Here is a 5,591-nt window from a genome sequence, read left to right on the forward strand (position 1 = left end):
TGGTTGAAGTCCTACAAGGCTGAATTCTTGTATAAGAAGTATTTGATCTGCATAGTCATCAAGAGACAACATGTCTTCCTCTGCATGAAGATGCATCCACAAAACCTTTGTGGATGCTTACAGCTTACATTTCCTCTGCTTCTTACCATTCTACACCCTCCTTTCACCGCCAACCTTCCTGTGTCACTTGACAGATTTTAAATATCTATTTTGCCCACTAGGTTTTCTATACCTAGGTGCCATTGCCTTAGTTCCTATGGCAGAATGGTTTCTACGATTTTACTTCAACCTATTCACACAAAGCCAAAGGGGGCATCCACCCCAGAAATTCTGCATGGAATCCTCCAGGTCTGTCAGGGCATCTGGGATGCAGATCCATATGTCCTGATTTATACAGCGCATCGGCATTTCCTATGCATTGCTATGCAGTCCCTACACCACCAGCTCTTTGTCTCTTCTGTCTCTCTTCTGCACCTCAAGTGTTCACAAAGGTGCTGGTCCCAGTATTAGCTCTGTTGTGCTCTTATGAAATCCCCATAATGGGATACTTAGAATATAGAATACCCTCTGTTATTTTCTGGGAACAGTTGGTAAAGGTTTTGTCAGAAAATGTGACTTTGTAATTAGGACTCCAACATCAAAAGAAAAAGAAGGAAGATGTTATAACCTAGTTATTTACATAGGGCTGGGATTCAGGTATATACAATACTGTGAATTGGAGGAGCCGCTGGAGTAGGTTGTAGTATCTGAGTCTAGTCTTAAATATAGCCCGGGTCAGAGTTTTTTTCCACTGGAGAATTTTCAGTCTATGATATCAGATTTTAACTCTCCAGTCCAAGAGTGGTATGACTCTCCAATTTTGTTCAGTTTCAGTAAAGAACTCTACAACCCAACAAGTTGGCACTGTTACAAAATTCAGTCAGGTCTCAGGACAGATCAATTTGTTTGGCACAGAGGATGTGGTTGTCTGGCTTGGTGGCTAAGAAATCCGCCTTTAGAATCAGAGAAGTCCTTCCTGTTCTTTGAAGGTTCCTCACAACGCATACCAGCCTGTCTTGAGATCTGGGCACCCTGTTGGTGTGGAAGACATTTTTGTCATTGGGATCTCATCTCTAATTACATTGTGGAGCTTTGGGTGGGTAGTTTGGCCGTCTCTGTTGCATTGGACCATACTGTTGGAATGTTATTCAATCCTGATGATTGTGATGCCATACATCTCTTCATACATCTCTTCTCTACACCTCGGCCAATCAAAGAACACCTTGTATTAACTGAAACAAATACATGGCTGCATTACATATGAGATGGAAAGGAACATTTGATAGGAGTATAGAGCAGAGGGATCAGGAATGATTTATCACTGGGTTGCTCCTTCCTTTTCAGATTTTAAAAACAGACTGAGAGCAGGGAGGTGTTTAAATACAGTACAGAAAAGACAGATAACTTACCTGGTTGTGCTGTTTGGTAGAACTATGTACAGTATATCTAAGGAATGGATGGATAGAAATGTGTACAATGTGTACTGTATATTTGTTTGTCTGGAGTACAACTTTAAAGTAAAAATACTGTACATAAGGGGTAGGGATGAGCTTCGTGTTCGAGTCGAACATACGTTCGACTCGAACATCGGCTGTTCGCCTGTTCGGCGAAGTCCGAACGTTTTGGTCCGTTCGCGCCAAATTCGTGTGGCGCTTACGGCCCACAATGCACTGCGATGGCGCAGTGCATTGCTGGCTCATGATTGGCCAAGCATGCACTGTGACCCCGCATGCTTGGCCAATCGCAGCGCCAGCAGCGAGGAGAGCCATGATTGGCCACAGGCAGGCTGTGTAGTGCACGCCCCACACTATATAAGGTCGCCAGCGCGGCGGCCTTGTGTAGTGTGTTGGCGTCTGAAGCAGTGGGTGTTCTGTGTACCTTCAACACAGTACACACGATTTTCGATCTTGCTGTTGTGTAGTGGTTGTTGTCTGCATGACCGCAGTATACACCGCTATATTCACCTCACCTATATAGCTAGTGATCTATCTTTTATAATAGAGCTTGCAGCCAGTAGTGTTAGGAGCTTGTGCGTGCTGTCTGCGTGCTCTGTACCCAGTACACACCGCTATATCCACCTACATAGCTCTTCTCTATTTGAGCCCACTTGCCATCTGCAGGAGTTATTGGAAGTTGTGTGTGCCTCCAGCACAGCACAGTATACATCTGTATATACCCCTTTATCTCTGGTGTTCTATAATAAAGGCATCTGCAGGAGTTAGTGGGTGTTCTGTGTACCTTCAACACAGTACACACCGATTGTTTTCGGACGATTTTCGATCTTGCTGTTGTGTAGTGGTTGTTGTCTGCGTGCCCTGACCGCAGTATACACCGCTATATTCACCTCACCTATATAGCTAGTGATCTATCTTTTATAATAGAGCTTGCAGTCAGTAGTGTTAGGAGCTTGTGCGTGCTGTCTGCGTGCTCTGTACCCAGTACATACCGCTATATCCACCTACATAGCTCTTCTCTATTTGAGCCCACTTGCCATCTGCAGGAGTTATTGGAAGTTGTGTGTGCCTCCAGCACAGCACAGTATACATCTGTAGATACCCCTTTATCTCTGGTGTTATATAATAAAGGCATCTGCAGGAGTTAGTGGGTGTTGTGTGCCTCTAGCACAATATACACTACCCAACTGCTTTTTTACCCAACTCCCTTCAGGCCATTACCATGTCTGGAAGGCCAGCAAGGAGAGGCAGACAGGCGCGAGCCGATAAAAGAGGGCAAGCAGGCTCTGTGTCTAGAGACAACAGTGCTGGTCGTGGACGCGGTGCATTGTCATCAGCACGTGGCCATGGGACACACTTGTCCTTCTTTTCGGCAGCTGGACATGTTGAGCCGCAACATGCCAACGACTTGGTAGAGTTGTAAAAAGAAAAGGGGAACAAGTGGGACTTTAAACGAAGCATGTCAATTGAAAATAACAATGTATGAACACATATGAATAAAATGATTTAGATTTAATTTATAATCAATAGCCACTAGGGGTTGTCCAAGATCGGAATGCATACAATAGTAGTACAGTAATATAAATATGGATATACACTCAATGTATTTTCATAATAGTAATCAGAGAATCTAGAAGTATAGACAAATCAAGTATCCAGTTTCGGGTTTATAAACCTGCGGTTTGAAATTATTTATATATGTGTTTCCATCAGTTATTGAGAACTTTTTTAATATTATTTTTTCCAGTTTTGTTTTTCCTGGAATTTATTTATCAATCAATTGAACATATGGGCTGTTTTTGCTGGGTATGTTGCAGTCATTTTTTCGGGGTTGCGATGCGCTCAGCTCCCTCCCTACCTCCCTTTGTGGATCACAGGGGGTGGTGGGGTTCGATCTCAGCGCATCGGCGCCATGCATAAAGGGGCCCCTCGAGTGGTGTCAATAGACACTGCAAGGTGGGAGTCTATTGTTTGTTTTTGTGTTTTTTTTTTGTTTTTTTGTTTTGTTTTGTTTTTCTTTCTGTCTTTCCACCTGATGCTGCAGCTAAGATGGAGGGGCACCCACTGAGGTATGGATTATCCTCAGCTGTGAGTGTTCCCTCATCTTTTCACAGCTGCAAAAGACATCATGCATGACGCTGGCGGGGATCCGCCCAGGGCCTGGGGTATATGAGCTGGGACAGACAGACAGTTCACTCCTCCACTGTGCTCCACTAGGAAGAGATCACTCCTTAACTCTACATATGGGTAATAGTTTTATGCATGTTTTTTTTTTTTTTTTTTGTTTTGTTTTTCCTCTCTCCTTTTTGCACATACATTGTTTCATTCAGAGCACTGCACAGACTTTTTTACACATTTGAATTGGATGATTTTGTATTTCCCCATCATCCATTCCCACCTATTTAACACACATTTAGTCTTCTCCTATTTCCCAATCATTCATGTATATCTCATTCACACACACTTTTCAGCAATCAGCTATATTCATTCAACACGTTCAATCCAACACTCAGTGTCCTGCTTTTGGTTTTTTTTTATTTTTTTATTTTTTTTTTTTTTGTGACCCATCACACTTTTCTTCTTTTCTTTTCTTTTTTCTCTTTCGCAGATTTGGGTAACACACATATACATTTAGTACCTAGTGGACCTGTGTTGAGGATGTCTGTTTCGGTTCCCCCTGGCCTGCCCCCTGACATTGTTGGGGGATGGTCTGAACCCTGCCTCAACCCCGGATGAGACGGTTTTATCCCAGCTCTAACAGTTCCCATTGCTGGAAGTTCTGCCCAATCTTTGGGCTATTTTGTAAGTCACTTTATCAATCAAGTGGACCATTTTGATACTTTCTCTATTTAACTGAGGTTCCGCCTATATTAACATTTGTCATATTTATTTGCTTTTTTAGTAAAAACATGCATCCCACCCCTGATGACTGGCAAGAAGCCAAGAAACGCGTCGGGTTCTCAAACTAAGGATGCCTACCTAAGCTTATTTTAATCCTTGATAATATCAACTTTTGTCTTATTGAGTTTGCACTCGTTCATGTGATTTTATGATTTTTGATTTATGCATTTCTGTTATGAACTGCATCCATGTATGTCCATTGATTTGTCTATACTTCTAGATTCTCTGATTACTATTATGAAAATACATTGAGTGTATATCCATATTTATATTACTGTACTACTATTGTATGCATTCCGATCTTGGACAACCCCTAGTGGCTATTGATTATAAATTAAATCTAAATCATTTTATTCACATGTGTTCATACATTGTTATTTTCAATTGACATGCTTCGTTTAAAGTCCCACTTGTTCCCCTTTTCTTTTTACATAATGTACCCGGGATGGAAGCATGCCATTGCTACTTGGCACTGCAGCAGGTCACTTATCTTTAAACTATATAATTTGGGTGGAAGACACCTGCTCCTTTGGTGACCATGCTGCACAATTACTCATTATCCTTATCCTTAGTTAATATTCGTCTGTATGTATATCCCTATTCATTTATAATCCCAGTTTCGGGTTTATAAACCTGCGGTTTGAAATTATTTATATATGTGTTTCCATCAGTTATTGAGAACTTTTTTAATATTATTTTTTCCAGTTTTGTTTTTCCTGGAATTTATTTATCAATCAATTGAACATATGGGCTGTTTTTGCTGGGTATGTTGCAGTCATTTTTTCGGGGTTGCGATGTGCTCAGCTCCCTCCCTACCTCCCTTTGTGGATCACAGGGGGTGGTGGGGTTCGATCTCAGCGCATCGGCGCCATGCATAAAGGGGCCCCTCGAGTGGTGTCAATAGACACTGCAAGGTGGGAGTCTATTGTTTGTTTTTTGTGTTTTTTTTTTTTTTTCTTTTTTTCTTTCTGTCTTTCCACCTGATGCTGCAGCTAAGATGGAGGGGCACCCACTGAGGTATGGATTATCCTCAGCTGTGAGTGTTCCCTCATCTTTTCACAGCTGCAAAAGACATCATGCATGACGCTGGCGGGGATCCACCCAGGGCCTGGGGTATATGAGCTGGGACAGACAGACAGTTCACTCCTCCACTGTGCTCCACTAGGAAGAGATCACTCCTTAACTCTACATATGGGT

The 5,591-nt window shown here is 42.2% G+C and overlaps 1 long non-coding RNA gene across 1 annotated transcript; it reads left to right on the plus strand.

Moving 5' to 3' along the window:
- The first annotated feature begins 4,050 nt into the window (after nucleotides 1–4,050).
- On the plus strand, nucleotides 4,051–4,747 carry LOC143925521 (uncharacterized). Its single transcript, XR_013262021.1, has 2 exons — nucleotides 4,051–4,295; nucleotides 4,396–4,747. It is a non-coding gene; the product is annotated as an uncharacterized LOC143925521 (long non-coding RNA).
- The last annotated feature ends 844 nt before the right edge of the window (nucleotides 4,748–5,591 follow it).

This window comes from Lithobates pipiens, unplaced genomic scaffold, assembly GCF_037356315.1.
Source record: "Lithobates pipiens isolate NorthernLeopardFrog02 unplaced genomic scaffold, aLitPip1_a1.2 Scaffold_22, whole genome shotgun sequence".
NCBI lineage: Eukaryota > Metazoa > Chordata > Amphibia > Anura > Ranidae > Lithobates > Lithobates pipiens.